At 38.4% G+C, this 20,943-nt stretch overlaps 1 protein-coding gene across 2 annotated transcripts in view; it reads left to right on the plus strand.

Moving 5' to 3' along the window:
- The window catches only part of LOC126356223 (ecto-NOX disulfide-thiol exchanger 2), a 202,191-nt gene that overhangs the window by 162,940 nt on the left and 18,308 nt on the right, over positions 1 to 20,943 (plus strand). The window lies entirely within an intron of this gene.

Raw genomic sequence — 20,943 nt, forward strand, 5'->3', positions numbered from 1 at the left:
TTACTTTCTCTATTTTGCATAGTCAGCAAGTCTCATTTGAATAGTAACAAAGCCAAGTAACCCCAATTAACCCATTTAGTGCATTTGTAATAACGTTAGTTCCCTTTTTCCAGGCAACTGTTGATGTCCATGTGTCAACATACTTATTCTACTTTCAGCTACCTTCTACTAAAAAGCTATAGAAACTGCCCCCAAACATTTTTAACTCCTTGAAATGAGTATTTTACTTTGTAATCGTAATAATATACTAATGGTAATAATAATAATAACAATAATAATAATAATAATAATAATAATAATAATAATAATAGTTCCCGTGGAGGCCCGGGAAAAGAATAGGCCTCCGGTATGTTCTGCCAGTTGTAAAAGGTGACGAAAAGAACAAACCACTAATAGGGCTAACCCCCCTTTTAGTGTGATTAGCTGGTTCAGGACACAACTAAAGAAGCCTCGGACAAGCGCCGTCATGGTCGGGGACGACGCTTGAACCCTATGCCTGCCCACAATGGTAACGACACTGCTAGCCAACTGGAAAATGATTTAAATCCAAATAGAGGTGTTTTGCAGGATATGCTTCTTGCAACCACCCTAGAAGGAAAACAAAGACAGAGGATGAGATGATCAGATGAAGTTAATCGACACCTCATGTTCTGTTATTACCAAGCAACAAACCTAGGAACCAACACAACTGGATACAGATTGCAAGTATACACAACATTTATTACCAGATACCCAGAATTAAAATTTTTAACAGAACAACGACTAGCTGATCAGATCCGTGTAATAATAAAAAATAACAGGATACCCCAGTCAGAATTAGAAAACATCAAACAACAAGTACAACAAATACTGGAACAAAATAATGTGCAATCAGAAGAAGAAGAAAATACAGTAATGGACTCACACATCCCAGAGCAAATAAACAAAGAAAACACGCATCAATTAAACAATCAGAAGAAAACGAAATCTTAAGACATCCACCAGAACAAGTACAAATAGAACACGAAGTGATACACATGTTAGGTATAGAAGAAAAATTCCAGCTGACATATATACAATACAAAGACACAAATACAGACATCAGACCATTCTTGCATAGACCGCCAAATAACCCACAAGTCGAAACAACAATAAAAACTATCAACACAATCATACACAACAAAATAAATGAAAACACAACTATGGAAGAGTTATAACTACTGGTTTATATAGGAGCACTCACTACACTAAATGTACACACTAGGCAGAGATCAGAACCAACCAACACACAAGAGAAACCCACAAAACCAGCATGGCAACACAGGCTACAGATCAAAATAGAAAAACTGAGAAAAGACATTGGACAACTAACACAATTTATAAGACATCAAATGTCAGAAAGAAAACAAAAAAGGTTAGATAAAATCTCACAACAAGAAGCAATAGAGCAATTAGATGAAAAGAAGCAGAAATTACAAGCATTGGCCAAACGACTTAGAAGATACAAAAAAAGTGAAAATAGAAGGAAACAAAACCAAACATTCAACACAAACCAAAAGAAATTTTACCAGACAATAGATAACACACACATTAAAATAGACAATCCACCAAACATAACAGACATGGAACACTTCTGGAGCAACATATGGTCAAAGCCGGTAAACATAACAGGCTTGCACGGTGGATAGAAGCAGAAACAGACACATATAAGATGATACCACAAATGCCTGAAGTGATAATTTTGCAACATGAAGTCACCAAAGCAATTAATTCTACTCACAATTGGAAAGCTCCTGGAAAAGATAAAATAGCAAATTTCTGGCTAAAGAAGTTCACCTCAACACACTCACATCTAACTAAATTATTTAAAATATTAAAACCAAAGATTTCAAGACTTACCAAGCGGGAAATCGCTGGTAGATGGGCACAATAAATAAAACACACAAACACACACACACAGAATTTCTAACTTTCGCAACCAACGGTTGCTTCTTCAGGAAAGAGGGAAGGAGAAGGAAAGACGAAAGGATGTGGATTTTAAGGGAGAGGGTAAGGAGTCATTCCAATCCCGGGAACGGAAAGACTTACCTTAGGGGGAAAAAAGGACAGGTTTACACACACACACACACACACACACATACACATACACATACACAGACACCATGTGTGGAATATACTAAGGAGACTCATTAAGTCCTTTCTGGTTCTGCCTTGCTCTGAACCCACTATCCAACATGCTAAATAATACAAATTATGGATACAAATAAAATAGAAAGAAACTTCCACATGGGAAAAATATGGAGGGATATGTGTGTGTGAGTATATACCTATATTACCCCCCCCCCCCCCCCCCCCCCCTCTCCCCCAAGGTAAGTCGTTCTGCTACCGGGATTGGAATGGCTCCTTACCCTTTCCCTTAAAACCCACATCCTTTCATCTTTCCTTCTCCTTCCCTCTTTCCTGACGAAGCAACCGCTGGTTGCGAAAGCTCTTAATTTTGTGTGTTTGTTTGTGTGTTATTTTATTGTGCCTATCTACCGGCGATTTCCCGCTTGGTAAGTCTTGCAATAAATTGTGGATACAATATTACTGGAACATACCCACACAAAATCACACATTTGCTATACATGGATGATCTAAAACTACTGGCAGCAACAAATCAACAACTCAACCAATTGCTAAAGATAACAGAAGTATTCAGCAATGATATAAATATGGCTTTTGGAACAGACAAATGTAAGAAAAATAACAAAGTCAAGGGAAATACATTAAACAAGAAGATTACATATTGGATAACCACAGTGACTGCATAGAAACGATGAAAAAAACAGATGCCTATAAATATCTAGGATACAGACAAAAAATAGGAATAGAGAATACAAATATTAAAGAACAACTAAAAGAAAAACATAGACGAAGACTTAACAAAAATACTGAAAACAGAATTGACAGCAAGAAACAAAACAAAAGCTATAAAAACTTATGCTATACCAACATTGACCTACTCATTTGGAGTAGTGAAATGGAGTAACACAGACCTAGAAGCACTCAATACACTTACACGATCACAATGCCACAAATATAGAATACATCACATACATTCAGCAACAGAAAGATTCACATTAAGCAGAAAGGAAGGAGGAAGGGGATTTATCGACATAAAAAACCTACATTATGGACAGGTAGACAATTTAAGAAAATTCTTTCTAGAACAAGCAGAAACTAGCAAAATACACAAAGCAATCACTCATATAAATGCATCGGCTACACAACTGCAATTTCATAACCACTTCTACAACCCTTTAGATCACATAACATCAACAGCTACAAAGAAAGTAAATTGGAAAAAGAAAACACTACATGGCAAGCACCTGTATCATCTAATACAGCCACACATCGATAAAGACGCATCCAACACATGGTTAAAAAAAGGCAATATATACAGTGAGACGGAAGGATTCATGATTGCAATACAGGATCAAACAAGAAACACCAGATATTACAGCAAGCATATTATTAAAGATCCCAATACCACAACAGATAAATGCAGACTTTGCAAACAACAAATAGAAACAGTAGATCACATCATAAGCGGATGTACAATACTAGCAAATACAGAATACGCCAGAAGACATGACAATGTGGCAAAAATAATACATCAGCAGCTTGCCTTACAACATTAACTTATAAAACAACATGTTCCCCCATGCAAGTATGCACCACAAAATGTACTGGAGAATGATGAGTACAAATTATACTGGAACAGAACCATTATAACAGATAAAACAACACCACATAACAAATCTGACATCATACTCACCAATAAAAAGAAGAAATTAACACAACTAATCGAAATATCCATACCCAATACAACAAATATACAAAAGAAAACAGGAGAAAAAATTGAAAAATACATCCAACTGGCTGAGGAAGTCAAGGATATGTGGCATCAGGATAAAGTTGACATTATACCAATTATACTATCAACTACAGGAGTCATACCACACAATATCCACCAGTACATCAATGCAATACAGCTACATCCTAACTTATATATACAACTACAGAAATCCGTAATTATTGATACATGTTCAATTACCCGAAAGTTCCTAAATGCAATATAATGTATACCGTACAGTTAAAAGGAAGTCACGCTTGATTAAGGTCCGCATCACTTTCCACTTTTGACCAGACATAACGTCTGAGATAAGAAAGAAATAGTACTAGTAGTAGTAATAGTAGTAGTAGTAGTAGTACTGCTTTAGATTTTCATAATTTGCCATATCATTTCACACAAGAAGTTAGGATCACCCTCAGGAACTTGGTAACATAATAACAAATATGGCATTTGTAGTGAATGGTTGGTATGATACCACTAATCTTATGCTCTCTCCAGACTACAAGACCCAGGATTGTCTGTAGGAATACCCTTCTTACTATCCAGTGCTAAATGAGAAGGGGAGACATCCATCCTCACTTGATTAACAATCATACTTATCACTGAACACACAGTATGGGCCATACCGAGTTGGTACTCCCATAATTATTTTCAGATTCACCTTCTACCTCTATATTTTGTGGGCTTATACCCAAAGTGTCCTCACTAAGTTTCCCCAGTGCTTGAAGTATTGTATCATACAGCTCTACCACAACTTCAGTAATATGAAACTTTTAACTCACTCTGGCACCTGATACCCCTCAGCTCAGGCTCACAGATCTCTAGATTCAAAATCTAGCACCCTAACACCTTATCCATCATCATCCAATACGAAAGCTTCTGAAATCCCACTTCTGTCAGCCAAACATCCAAAGTCTTCTACTTGCATACATGTTTATATATTTTCATTATAAATTAGGCTTCATAAATCATGCATTTGAGGCTTCTCGGGAGCTGTGCTATGTTGTGCTGCACTGTGTTACACAAGCACAGTCAAGCTGCATGTGGCTGTTGAAATTGCTTGAGGTCATTGTGACTGTCCCAGAGCAGCCCAAAGAGTTAAAACACCAAGAAGAATCACTTCTTGGCTTTTAGCAGATCAGTGTTTTTAATTTTAAATTATTTAATCATAGTATTCAAGGTCATCTTTATTGATACTAATAAACAGCACAATCACGAGTTACACTTACATCCTCCTCTTGGTCCCTGGACCATTTTTGATGTCCTTTCAGACTTTCCTTTACTTTAAATTTTGATAATGTAAATTTATTAGGGCTGATTTCTGGCAGAAGGCTGTAAGTATTGTTTTCTATACTTGGCTTTCTTCCTTTCTGTTGCCAGGTCAGCTAATACTTCCATTTTTGAATGAGTCTATCTAGTAATCCCAAAAGGTCCTTCATATATTACTTATTAGTTTATCATTTTTCACATTTCTCTTGTGATTCTTAACCCATACAAAATCACTAACCTTATATGATACTGGAACTCCCTTTTCCCATCTCTTTCTTCTCCTCCTCTCTCCTTCCTTAATCTGTGCTTTTCTAATATTTACTCCCAGCTTGGTCACATCATCCTTACCCCGTTTTGGCCATTCATTCTGTTCAAATATGGATTCTCCTTCAATTTACTTCCCTATTAGTTCTTTTGGTGAAATCTCCATTACAGAGTGTGACAATTCATTCATCAGCTCCTCAAAGTCTTTTACCAAATCTGACTACTTAGAATGTTTGTTGGCACAGGTGGTCTACATAATCTATCAGTATGTAGTGCACACTTTCGCGAGGCATAAATTCCTGAAAATGCTTAACATTAAACTGAGTGCCATTGTCTGGTAATAAATTCTTGGGCTTACCTATGTTATCATTTCTTAGTTTGGAAATTATACTAAGTGTTGTTGCTTGTTTCAAATGATACATTGTCAGTATCATAGACAAACATTTTAAGGCGAGAAAGATGTACACCAAACTTTCCCTTCCTCTAGGCAGGGGACCAAAAACGTCCATGACCACCAAATCCCATAAAGCATCATGAATAATGGACTACAGTAAGATGTTCATCTTTGTTGTCTGTATTTTTACCTTTTGGCAAACTTAACAAGATTGTGGTATTTTCTTAGCATGCCATGACAAATTTCTAAAATAGTAGTACTTACTCAAATGTAGGATTAATTTCTTTGGTCCAAAAGGCTTGCAACCCAGATGTAAATACCAAGTTGATAATGTAATATATTCATTTGAAACGCACAGTAACCATCTATTTGTTTTGTTATTCTTGTGAAATGGTAGGCTCTTGTATACTTCCCAGTTTACATTATCTTCATTTGGGTTTGGCGTAATATTTCATGTGCATCTGTTTAACATACAATTCTGATGTGCTAAGCCTAAATGAAGACAAAGGGATTTAATGTCGTTTTCATACATGTTTACCTTTCAGAATAAATTCTAAAAATATCCTTGTTGTATATTTTGATTGGATAGCAATCCTCATGGTAGTTGGGTTAAAGCACCTGTTACCAAATTGTCTATGCCTTGGACATTCTGCAATGTAAAATCAAATTCTTGACGGAACAAGCCCTACCTTGTAAGCCTGTTATGTAAGAGTCTAATTTTACATACTATTGTTTTATGTCTAGCTGGAGGGTAATGAAATTTAGAGGTAGAACACACCACAGATAATGCTTCCTTTTTGGTGATACCATAATTCCTCTTGTGTTTGGTTAAAATTCTACTTGCAAAAACTATTAGGTAATGCTAAACACCCAAATCTGTGTATTTCTCTTGATAAATAAGGCTAACTAGGATGGTAAATTAAAATCTGGAGGGGCTGGAAGTGGTGTTCATGCTAAACTCTCCCTTATTAAATTGAATTTTGATTTACAGTCCTGTGTACATTTCCAAGGTGTGTAATGTTTGAGTAATGCCATCAAGTATGGTGCATTTAGTACATAGTTGCATATAAATTTTCTATAAAACCCAAACAAAGCTAAATATTATGTAAGTTTTCTCTTATTTGATGGTTCTGGATACTTGCTAATTGCATCTAATCTGCTTGGGTTTGTTTAATCACTGCCGTATTTATAATGTGCCCAAGAAATTTTACCTCACCTGTACCAAACTGTGACCTTTAGAGCTTGCTTATTAGGGAATGTAATATTGAAAATAGCTCTTCTAGGATCTGAGTATGTTCTGACCAACATGAGCTTGTCCCTCAAGACGCCTTCTATAGCATTATCCAATGCTCCAATAAAAACAGAAGGTAAAACGTTGAATTGGTAAGATCTACCATCAAAAAGAAAAGCAATGTATTTTCACGACTCCACATATCGTAGTATTTGCCAGTAACTATCCTTACGTTTATAGTAATTATGTATTTCATTCCCATAAATCTAGTTAATAATTCCTCATTGACAGAGTGTCTGTCTCATTCAGGTTCAGTTACTCTGTTCACTGTTCTTATGTCAAGTACAAGTCATACTGATACATCAGATTTCTTAACTACAACTAAAGGGTTATTGTAAACTATCAGAGGGTTCAGTAGCATTCTATAGTAATATTTTGTTAATCTTTCTGTTAATCTCATGACATACTGAGCTTTTTGCTGGCACTGGAATTGAGTATGGTTTTATAAAAGATGGTGTATGAGGTAATATCTGTAACAAACAAAAAAAATCCTTCTTAAAAAATAGTAAACAGGCGGTCAGTTGCAGATTGGAAGGTTTATTAAACCACTTTATCATGATTTCTACATTTATAAAAATATCTTCATCAGAAGGAAATACTGACAGCTGGATTACATGTTGTGACATAGGTACATTATAATATATCCAATAGGCTTCAGTCAAACATAAAATTTCACCTCTATAGCAAATTAAAACATACACAACATGGTTACTATGGAGGGGAAATGTTATATATGATTGTCGACTTTCAACTATATTTTAACGTATCCTTGCCAGAACATGTAATCCAATTGTCATTACTTTCTTTTAAAGAACACTTTTATAAATGTTGAAACCATGGTAGACTGGCTTTAATAGACCTCCAATTTGCAAATGATTGGCTGTGTACTATTTCTACTAGAAGATGTCATTCTACAGTTGTTGCTCCAGCCATGAACAAAATTTCAAACAGTATCTATAAGAACTCCTGGCTCAGCAAAAAAATGCTTATGTGCTTGCTTAGGCTGGTATTATACTATCAAATTTCTTTGACAAAGATCTTTTATGTGGCACTAAAAGGGGCTATTACACTGTCGTCATATTTTTTCATCAGAGTTCAAAATGGTGGACAACAACAACATGTTATGTGCTGCAGCTGCTTGTACCACAATTGCATTTGAAAGAGAAGTGGTGAAGAAAATGATGAACGTACTTGGCTGAAGCCATGGGTTTTACGTTGAGATAGTAAAAGCATTCAGCAAAATTTGTTAAGAGAGCTGCAAATGGTGGATATCAATTATATATAAATTACTTACTAATGGATGAGAGCACGTTTCATTGCTTGCTCAATAAAGTAGCTTCTCATATTACAAAGGAGAATACTCACTTGAGAAACGCTATATTTGCAGAAGACAGGCTCACCATAATACTGCCATTTCTTACTACAGGGGAGAGGGAGAGAGAGAGAGAGAGAGAGAGAGAGAGAGAGAGAGAGAGAGAGAGCTACTCTAGCTAACAATACAGCACTTGAATACAAGTGTGTATTAACCAAAATAATTCCTTGAAGCAATTTATAAAGCACTGAAGGAGAAATATTGGAATGTTTAGCATACTATATGGGCATTAAGAAGTATTTTTATTTTTGAATAATTTAATTAATAAAATTAGTATTCCAACAGTTAAAAAATTTCTAAAATGTACTAAACAGATGAAGCACTTTCTTACTTGTGGCATCCAGAATTCAAAATCAGATAACGCAGAATTGATAGCTTAGATTTTTGTTTTATTCTGGTTTGCTGAAAAGCTGAATGTTTCTAGATTTAGAGGTGAATAGCTGTAGCTGTGATTATGGATTTGAAGTCACCTGCAGCATATCCCACCACCCTCTCAGCACATGAGTAATAGCATGCACTGTGCCCTTGCTCACCCTCACCCCAGTCGAAGCAATGTTACTAAAAAGAGTCAAAGGAACACAACAACCAAACTTGCCAGCCTTGATACAAACACACTACAGACAAATAGCTGTATGATGCCAGTGTTCCAAGCATTTACATTTCACATTGCACTGAACAGAAGACGAACGACTTTTATGATCAGATCTATGGTGAGGCCCTGGATTTGATCATATTTCTTTGACGAAAAGGTGAGATTCGATACACTATCAAATTTCATTTACATAAATATTTGACATATCAACCTTGAAAAGCAAATATGGGCCGTAGCAGAGATAACAAATCTTTCTTTTCCTGTGATGTTAATCCTGAAGATTTACAAATATAATTGTTAGTAAACTGCTACAGTTGCTGGTTGGCAATGACGTGTGCCCCCTATGCAGGATTGCTTGTTGTTGTGAAATACTGATCTGATTGGCTCTATGATTTGTGTATTAAAATTGTCGTTTTAAAATGTGGAAAATAAATGTCATTCCAGGAAGACCTACAGAAGTCATTTTCAAATTTTACTTTGTGTGAAGGAAAGGAAAGAAAACATTTGTAACAAAACAGTTTATCAGTTAAATTCTTCAATTCAGTGATATCAGAAGAACAGAGAAAAACTTTCTGCTTATCTGAAAGAAATTGTTTATTGTGCTATCATTACCATTGAAAAGTCATCAGTGAAGAACCAGAACATATTTGCTAAATAGAATATTTGCAGGAAAGTGCTAGTAAATAACTCTTTACACAAACAAAATAATTTCAGAAGGGGGGAAATGGTGCAGTACAGCCAGCATATAAAGACTCATGGGATAAATTTGTAGCTAATTGTAGAGGTTGTGTAAGTGCTCTGGTGGAGGATGGTGGCTCAGGTTGTGTCAGAAGCTGCTCAGAGGTAGCAGAAACCCTTTATTAATTTATTACAAGCTCAAACCCACATCTGGTACTGGCTAAAAGATGGATCTGAAGCCATGGGACACATGGCAGCACAGTGTTGTGCAAGTGTAGCAGAACAAATAATATGATGTGACTCGCATAATACAGCATGCTGTTGTACCTGCGCGAAATAAGTATGCTCACGCTCCATTGAGGAAGGACTGTCAATTGTAATTATGGCCTTGTGGAACTCAGAGCATCAAGCATTCGCCTTTGAGATGTATTTAAAAAAATACACCCATCACTCTTCAGAGAGTCTTTATCATCATTTCAAATTAAAATGATATGATAAATTCCTGTATCATTGGACAATTGTACAATGAGTGGAACACTGCACCTTGTACAAAGCAGAAAAGACCTAGGTGACAAAGGACAGTGGATCGCAGAACGAGTGGAGAAGATACAGCAAAGACTCATCCCATGTCTTCACTAGTCTGCTGTCGGATATGCCTTGGCACTAACAATGTCAGATCATTCTGTGGGGTCCATAGTCTGTGATAATCTCAGTTTCAACCCATACAAATTGCAGATCGTATAGAAACTAAACAAACAAGATAATGTTGCCAACAAACTATTAGGTGCACTTCCTGAAACTTTCAGCAGCTTATCATCAGATGTGAAAAAATATACTGATGGCGACACAAAGATGGTGGTGTAAACAAACAGAATTACTGGTAATGGGCAACACTTAACCAAGATAACCCTTGTCAACTGCATGAGAAACAACTGCAGGTGATGGAAGCTTTTGTTCACCACCTGGAGGATTCCATGTAAAGTGTTGGTGTTGTGTTTAAAAATAAGTAAAGGGAGTATATAGTATGTAATGGCATATACCTTGTTTGTTTTCAGTGTGTGTTTCAATAAATTCGTCAGTTTGTTTCAAAGTTCTGTTTTTTCTGAATTCTTCTATTCATTCTGATGGACTCTGTAGTAGGACATGAGCCATAGCCCATTCTTGCACTATAGACAGCCACAGCCAGTGACCAAGCTGCTTCATGGCTGATGCAGCATGGTGACACAGCCTGCTGAGTGTGAGACAGCTAAGAACCACTCAGCCATGGCATGTGGATGGCGTAGATATCCAAGCAGCAAACCCTGAACAAATGGCTTCTCTTGGTTACTGGCACCTGAGACTACCCCAGTTGCTCTGTGGTTAAGTGGGCCTCAGTTTGACCCCCAGTTCGACGATAGCGGCCAGACCCACTCCCAGCTGCGGCCGGAAGTGAGGCTGCCCCCACCCCCCACCCCCCCCTCCACACACACACACACACACACACACACACACACACACACACACCAAGCAGTTCAAGCAGGATGATGACAGAGCACTGGCTACCTCTCAGCACAGCTAGACTGTATGTCAGTTGAAGACTCGATGGTTCACCGCTTTGTTTGATGTCCAGTCTGGCAGGATGGCTAGTATTTTTACAGACAAAAGCAGGTTTGTTGTGATGTGGCCATGACAGATGTCAAGTAATCTGCATGATAAAATGTTTGTTGTTTCAGTCATCAGTAGGGCGTTAGCTGGCCAGTGGATGCAGACACCCAGTGAGTGACTTGCTGCAATGCTGTGCCAGCATATTGCCGCAAGTGGTCCATGTGGCATTGAACTCCCTTACCTAGGCCTCTTTCATTACATTCCACCCTTCTTCAAAGAATTTGGTCACCCCAAATTCTCTCTGCTGCTCTATGTGGAACTAGCTAATTCTACATTGTTTGTTTTTAATATAAAACTGCAGGTAGAAAGTTGGTAGGGGTTGGATGTTCACGACTCTACACCTGATATAGTATTGGACAGTGCTTATCACTAGTAAAATCACGAGTATGACTGATGGTGCTTTATATGGTGCTGTTGTATGTGCCCAAACAGTTGCTTCATCAAAATTCAACCATTCTGCGTGGGTGCTAAATGGTCCACGGAGGGGAGAAAGGTTGAGTCCAGGGAAGTGCTCAGGTTGGTTGGGTTTTCTCTAGGTAGAATTTCAAATGGAATATCATCATCATCATCATCATGATCATCATCATCATCATCAGTGTTCTGCCCTAGGGCAGGTCTTCACATTTAGCTCTCCATGCAGTCCTGTCATTTGCCACCCTCTTCATTTTCTCATAAAGGTTTCCTATCCTTATACTACCCACCATCTGATATTTTCTGCATTCTCTTCTTCTGCCATTCATCATCCCTTCCATAGCACCCATCAGTAAACAATCACTTCTGATCCAGCGTACAAGCCAGTTGTGGTTCCTCAACCTGATTACCGTTAAAGTATCTCTCTCTTTCCCCACTCTTCTCAACACCTTCTCATTTCTCACTTTGTTTATCCATTTTATCCATTCCATTTTCCTCCAAATCCACATATCAAATGCTGCTATTCATCTTTCTTCCTTTTTCCTCTCTATTCATCCTTCTTCCTCTTTCTTCATTGTCCGTGTATCAGCTCCAAATAATACCATGCTCCATATAAAGTAGTTCGCCAGTCTCTTCCTCTGGTCCCTGCCCATGCACCCACAGAGATCCCTCCTCTTATTATTATGAAATGCCTCCTTGGCAATTGCTATACATGTTTTCACCTCCTTACTACATCTCATGTCGTCCGGAATTATGTTTCTCAGATATTTGAAAGCACTAACTTGTCTTGTCCTAACTTTATAACTGTTCTTATTTTTGGAAGGTTAGGTAGACAGAATAAAGAATAAAAAATAATAATCTACATTGATACTCTGCAGTCCACTGCAAGGCAAGTGGCGGAGGATACCCCATACCACTACTAGTCATTTACGTGCCCTGTTCCACTTGCAGATAAAATGAGGGAGAAATAATGTTCTCTGTCTCAATAAAATGTATTATAATCAAACTGCGACTATGTTCAAGGATTCTGCAGCAAACTTATGTTAGGGATATTGGTCTGTAATTTTAAGGATCCATTCTTTTGTCCTCCTCATACACAGGAGTCACCTGTGCTTTTTCCCTGGTCACCTTCGACTTTGCGCTGGGTGAAAGATTCACAATAAATGCGAGCTAAGTAAGGGGCCAGTGATGTAGAGTCCTCTTTGAAGAACTGAATTGGGATTCCACCTAAGGACATCACACACATCCAAACCTGAGGCAGGATTCGAACCTACGACCGTAGCGGTCGCGCGGTTCCAGACTGTAACACCTAGAACCGCTTTTGGCCACCCCGGTCGGCTCTATGATTCTCCTGTACAATTTCTTGAATGTGAAATTTAAAACATCAGCTTTTGTTTTACTATCTTCAACTGTCACACCAGACTGGTCAACAAGTAACTGGATGGAAACCTTAGACCCACTTAGCAATTTTACATAGGACCAGAATTTTCTCAGGTCTCTTCCAGATCTTTGGCTAAGGTATGATGGTGGTAGTAGTTGTATCTTTTCGCAGATGCACGAATCTCTCCGAACCTTTCCTTGTCATCATTTGCACATTCTCTTTTGAATCAAGAATGCAATGGCCTCTGCTTCCTCAACATTTTCCAAATCTCATAAGCCATGGTAGTCTTGACTGTCCTTAATCCCCTTGTTGTTAGGCACATAATTCTACAGGTTACGATTTCCAGTCTGCTTAAACTTTGCCCATAATTCCTCTACATCCATCTTACTGGAACTAAGTGATGTCAGTCCACTGTCTAAGTGAGATGCTACCAACTGCTTGTCTGCTCTCTCTAGCAGAAACACTCTCCTAGCCTTCTGAACTGATTTATTAACTTTCATAACCATAGTTGCTACATAACATCATGGTCACTTATCCCCATTTCTATACTACCATCGTCAATAAGGTCTGGCCTATTTGTAGCTACGAGGTTCAAAAGTACTTCGTATGACTGTCTGTCTGTACCCCTGCAATGAATCCGTAGACACGTATGACTGTCTGTCTGTACCCCTGCAGTGAATCTGTAGACACCACTGCCTACGCTCAGTAGGTTAAAGGCACCTCCAACTAGTAATGCATGATTTGTGTATTCACGTGCTACTGACCGTTCTTTGAATGACTCTAGAACTGTCACAGCAGAACCAGGTGGCCTGTAAAAACATGCAACACATGACTGACAGTACCTTTTCTGCTTCTGCTGACAAAATGTTTGGTTTTTGTGAATACCCAGTGTTATCTACGAAATGCCACATTCCCATACAACTTAAGTACGACAAACGACATCAAGTAAACATACACCATTATGAAGTCCAAAGTGAGCACTGTCTTGTGAATTCATGCCGATATAAGGATACTCGTGTCAGAGGTACTTTATATTTTATTAAAATAGACTTTCATTGGAAGGTTATAGTCTTAAACTGTATTTCATTTGTATTAGTACACTTCATATTTTAATGGCATTTTCCATCAGTTTATTGGACTCTACAGTAAACATCAGAGAGGAATCAATCGCCAACAAAATATTCTTGCACTGTCTGACAATGCTCAGATAGTTTACCAATTCCATGCCTATAGAAGCTTACTGGTTCTGAGTTTAAGGTGTTGTCAAACCAGATCTGGACTGCAGTTTCATCCAGAAATGAATATTCATGGCAGTTGTTTGATAAGGAGTAGGAAAGGTAAACATTTTATATCTTAAGAACAGAATAATAAGTGTGTGTGGCATGACTTCCCAAACAACCTACTGTATAATTTTGTTCTTGAAATTAGCAGTGTGAATAACAATGTAGTAGCAATATGTGATGCAGTTTTCTCGGTCATTTTTCTTACACTGTGGCTGAAAGGCATCTCAGTTGTTGCCAAGAAAGACCATTTAAGATGTACACATCCCTTGGGAAGAGTTCATAGTACATAATAGTCTTTTCGAGCCATATGCAAAATATTATTTTCACACTGCCCATTGCTCAAGTCTATGTCTTTAGTTAGGGTTCAAACACTAATTTCTTCTACAGAAGTTAACATAAACAATCATAACTCTTAACTAGTAACATTATTGCATAGGAATGCTCAGTGAGCAAACTGATGACTTTCAAACAAATATGCTGTAATATTTACCCCTTTAGCTATTGTTGGTGTGGATTAGAGCCTGCAGTACTCCTACACCCAGAATTTGAACCCTCCCTGTTGAATGCAAATGTCATGTGACAGTTGAATAGTCACACTTCATCACATGTCAGTTCTTGATATATCCTGAATGTAGAAAATCACTCATGTTAGAACAGTGTTCTGCAAAATAGAATATCCTTTTCTGATGTAATTAGGCAAGAAGTTTTCACCTTACACATGCATGGTTATACATCTTATGCTGATTCAAATACTGATAGTCACAATGGAACCCATAAGCATCTGAAATTTTATTACAATGACTCCTGGATTGCCCCAATCACTACGACTCTCTTCCTATACATTGGTGGTTCATTCCCAGTGGAAATCCTACACTGTATTATTGGCATAGTTAGCAGTTGTCTGAGACTCAGGTTTTCCATTACCCCCTTATCCTTCTCTTGCAAATATACACTTTGTCCCACAGTGCAGCTAAATTGGCAGACTGTCATGGCTTAGAACACTTTACACTGAAATCTGTGCTAACTCGAGTCCTCTGCCACTTAGAGGTTGATACTGTGATAGTTCCACTTCCTTTGATCCAAAATTATGTAGGCTGATGGACACTACCCAACTGCCACTTGCACAAAAGCTAAACTATGGCGTACCAAGAACTGTGCTTTGTCTACGAGGGTGATTTGAAAAGTTCTCGGAATCACCACGAGAGGTCAGCGCTAGTGCAACGAATTGTTCATGTGATATTCATTGGACTGTTGCCTGTAAACATGTGCTATCTCAGTGCTCTTGTAAGAGAGTTGTGGCAGTGACATGGCTCTGTTGTTGTTCCCGCATAGTGATTTGCAAAGGTGGAGCAGTGATTAAGTACTTTGTAAAGGAAGGTATGAAAGCATAGGACATTCATGCCAATTTCCAGAATACACAGGGGGACTCTGCTCCTTCATGTTCAGCTGTTGCCAAGTGGACAAATGAATTTAAATTGGGTTGGGAGAGCTTAGATGATGATCCACGCAGTGGTTGGCCAAGATGTCACTACTCCAGAAATCATTGCAAAACTGCACAAAATGGTCATGGAGGTTCGCCGACTGAAAGTGTGTGAAATTACTCACGCTTACCAGTTGTCATCTGAAAGGGTATAACACTTTTAACTGAAGTATTAGAAATTAAAAATTATCTGCAAGATGGGTGCCGCAACTCTTGAGGTTGGATCAAAAACACATTAGACTGGACATATTGGAACAATGCTTGGCCATTTTAGGCGAAATGAACAAGAGTTTCTGCACCAATTTGTGACCACAGATGAAACTTGGGCGCACTACTAGACCTCAGAGACAAAACAATAGTCAAAGCAGTGGAAACATGATGATTCTCCACCAACAAAGAAGGCAAAGGTAATTCCTTTGGCGGGAAAGAGCATGACATCAGTATTCTCGAATACGAAAGGGATTCTGTTTGTAGATTAAGTCCCCACTGGGCAAACATTTTCTGGAAGGACTATGCTAACCTCATGGACAAATTGCAACAAACATATGTGAAAAAAGGCCAGGTTTAGCAAGGAAGAAAGTTGTCTTCCATCGAGTTATTGCTCACCCGCACACAAGTGCTGCCACCATGGCAAAATTACACAAACTAAGGTATGATTTGTTGCCCCACCTGCCCTATTCACCTGATACGGCTCCGTCAGACTTCCGTCTCTTCCCAAAACTGGAGATTCACTTCAAATGAAGAACTGATAGCCGGGGTTGACTACTGTTTTGTAGGCCTGGAGGAAACTCCTTTTCGAGATGGGATCAAGGCACTGGAACATTGTTGGACCAAGTGCATTAATCTACAAGGAGACTATATTGAAAAATATAGGAAGTTTCAGTGATGCAAGTACATTTTTTTTTTTTTTTTTTTTCTATTCCGTTCCGAGAACTTTTCAAACCACCCTCATAGCTCCTTGTTTTCTACCAGGGTTCAACAATACACAATATATTAAATGGCCCAGCCGGAGTGGCCAAGGGGTTCTAGGCGCTTTAGTCTGGAACTGCGCGACCGCTACGGTCGCAGGTTCGAATCCTGCTTCGGGCATGGATGTGTGTGATGTCCTTAGGTTAGTTAGGTTTGAGTAGTTCTAAGTTCTAGGGGACTGATGACCTCAGAAGTTGAGTCCCATAGTGCTCAGAGCCACTTGAACCATTTTTATTAAATGGCAAGTCTGCTTCTACATCCATCCAGACTAGTTTCCTTGAACCATTTGGTATTTCACCATGTGCAGTTTAGTTGGCTTTCCTGATGTCTGAGATGTACCTTCTGGATTTATGATTTTTCTGTTAGTAAAACCTAAACAGAATGGATTTCCTGTGTAGCTGTACTATTTGCTTCCAAATCAATGTTGGTGTGATAGTTCCTCACGAAGTCCAGTCCAAGTACAGAATCGCAGCTTATTTCAATCCAATAAAGTACTTCTGATGCAAAGCAGGAAGTCTTTCTCTCCCATTTGAAAGTTCATCCAAGCAGATCTCAGTGAATGGATAATACATCCATCAGAGCCACTTAACGTGCAGTGAAGGAGGTGCAACTCGTTTATACTAGGTATGCTGTAACTTACTATGGATACCCTTTGAGCCTGCTATTTCATATAAAAAGATGGTTAAACAGTAGTTTCCCATTGATTCAGCACATGGACATCCTTTGCTCACATCAACTGGGAATGCAGCACGATGATGACATTGTTCCCCTTTTGTTTTAATGTTGGAGGGTCAGCTCTACCTGCCAACCATCTTTCTTGTGCCTGCAAAACCTGTGTGGACACTCCCATCCAGACACTCCAACTTTTTTACACCTCTCATATTGAGGTTCCCAACAACTCTGCCAAATGTGACCAGGTTGTCCACAATTATAGCACAGGTTCCCCCATCCTGGTCACTGCATCTATATCTTCTAATGTCATCTCTGTTATTACAGCTATGTTGAAGGTTTTTGGGTATTCCACTCACAAACCTCAAAAATGGATATAGCACCCTTTGTTTTGCTTACTGCAGAATGGTGCTTTTGGCATTGTCATCATCCATTAGTTCATAATTTGATCAGAAAAAAAAAAAATTCTACAGAATCTCCCTGTCTTGTGCCATACCATTTAGAGCTCGTGATAAGACAGAGGGTGTTTTCTCCTTCTATACTGATCCACCAGTCCCTCCTCGAGGTCCTGAGAAGAGCTTTATGTAACTTCTGTAAGAATTAAAAAGCAAATAACTTAAGTTGGATCAATCAGGTACATAATTTTGTGCGGGAGGCAAACCAATACTTATATTTAGTTGGCGGAACACTTAGAAGATGCAGCAGGTCTATTAAAGAGACTGCCTACACTAGTCTTGTTTGCTCTCTGCTAGAGTATTGCTGTGCTATATGGGATCCTTACCAGATAGCACTGATGGAGGACATTGAAAATGTTAAAAGAATGCCAGCTTGTTTATTTGCAAAATAGGTGAGAGACTGTCACGGACATGATAAGCAAGTTGGGATGGCAGTCATTAAAACAAAGACATTTTTCATTGCAGTGAGATCTTTTCATAAAATTTCAATCACGAACTTTCCCCTCTGTGTGTGAAAATATTTTATTGTCACTAACTTACATAGGGGAATTGATTGTTATAATAAAATAAGAGCAACAAGAGCTTGCACAGAAATATTTAGGTATTCATTTTTCCCATGCTGTTGGAGAGTGAAATGATTGAGAACCCCCTGCCAGGCACTTAAGTGTGAACTGTGGTGTGGTTATGTAGATGTAGATACATTACACTCACCCTTGCATCCCCTGTGAATTTCAACTGAAACATACTTAGTAACTGATCATCATTCTGTTTCCCCAGCTTGCTGCAGTAAATTATATATAATGGTAAAAGTATCTTCCCATGATCTGCTAGAAACAAGCCACCAGTGAACTGGTACTGGTATCTAGGACACATAAGCACGCATTATGAGAGAACTGTTCCTCTCTTGTCTCCTGCAGACCATCTAGATCCTTATGTAGTTCTAAATTATCAGCTTCCATTTGAGCACCCTGGCCCAGCACATGTTGAATTATTTCCTGAGCTGAAACCTTTACATCAGATGCCATTTTGAAGTTGGCATTTATGTACTTTTGTCCTGTTTTTGCTGCCTTTGTTGCTGTGAATGTTGAACCACCATTACTGTCTCCACCAATACGTCTGACTCCACTTGTAGGGAGTTAGCATGTGCTCTGGTGAAGGATGGCGGTTCAGGATGTATCAGAAGCTGTTCAGAGGAAGCAGAATGTCTTTATTAATTTACTAAAGGCTCAAGCCCTCATCTGGTGGCAGCTGGAAGGTGGACCTCAACTCACAGAACCCATGCCAGCGGAACACTGTAGTAGCACACAGGGCATGGTGATCATGAGCCCTAGACAATCCCAGCTGGCGGCCGAGGTGCCTCAGGGCTCATGTGCCAGGCTGACATGGCCCACTAAATAATTACACTGTGGTTTCATTGTACTCATCTTTTCATTGTTATAGTGGTTCCTGCTCTGAAACTGAAGGGGAGGGGGGGAATGACTTCAAAGAGAATTGAGACCTTGCCATCATATTGTTTTTTTCTGTTTCTACTATAGTCACTTATTAAAAAGAATAACCATGCAAAAATTGTGACATTAACAAGAAAAAGCTCAAGATGGGAATGAAATATCAAACTTACCTTGTAGAGAAACTTGCAAGTAGCAAACGACAATTCAAAGGCACATTATCCAGGACTGCTTTAATATCTAGCGTAACAGTACATTTGGAAAAAGTACATGTTGAAGCATGTGTTTAATTAATGAACAATAGAACTTAATTTTTTTCTCTTGAAGCAAAGTTGAGGATCAATATGATAGTTGGAGCTCAGGAAATGGGTGGACATTAATACACATAAAAAGCGAAAATTACCTCAATCGTGGAGGACAGTGTGCCAGAGTTGTTACCAATGGAGTAAAGCTTTGGAAATGTCCACGAACAAAAAAAATATTTCGGATTCATGCACAACGGTAGCAAAACATTTTGCTGCAGGTCACAATTTTTATTTAATTTCATTTATATTGCACACATCTCGTTAGGGAAAGAAATACCAAAGTCAGTGTATTAAAAACATTTGTTATGTTCATGTGGGAAAAATATCAACTTACCAACGCTTTTGTTTGGTAAGTTACAGCATCTTTGTTTTTAGATACATTTATTATGTTCTATGGCTTAAATGTTATTAAAAAGTAAATAAACAGTACACCTGACAAATGGAATTGTTTCTCGAAATTCAAATGTGTATAAAATAAATTCAAAAAATCATGACTGAAAAAAAAATCATTTTATAATGGATAAAACAAAATTATAGACTAACAAGTGTCCATACTCCTGCAATCATTTATCAGTCTATGTTTTCTGAAGGTTTGATTGTAATTCTGCCATAATCTACAATGATTATCCAGTTCAGTGAAGTCCCTTGGTGGTATATTTATATTTTTTAAATGTGTCCTAAACAGCATCTGCCAAAACAATTTTCAAGTCTTTTTGTGGATTTGCACACAATCTTGATGGCACTGAAGCAGATGAAGATATTCATCTGGCCCAACCTTCATTGTGCTTGTCAGTCTATTTGACAAATTTAACTTACAGGTAAACAACTCCATAATGTATGGCACTTCTTTCTTCACCTACAAAGACAGGGGAATGGCATGTCTTCCTATTATAGTGTATCAAGACACACAGGAGTTTGGGGGGGGGGGGGTGGAGGGGGGGATTAGCAGATAACACTGTTATAGACAATTGTGATGTGGATATTGTCACATGATATGTCATCACACTGCAGTTAGTGACGTCAGTGTTGTGACAGTGTGAGAAAGAATTCTGGGGATGCGGTATTGTAAGCTGAGGTCCGTGTAATTCATCTACTGGTCCACATGTACCTTCTTCCAGCCTCTGAGAGGGTATGAAATTATAATACTATGGCTTTGAACTGGAT

Source organism: Schistocerca gregaria, chromosome 3, assembly GCF_023897955.1.
Source record: "Schistocerca gregaria isolate iqSchGreg1 chromosome 3, iqSchGreg1.2, whole genome shotgun sequence".
Taxonomy (NCBI): Eukaryota; Metazoa; Arthropoda; class Insecta; order Orthoptera; family Acrididae; genus Schistocerca; species Schistocerca gregaria.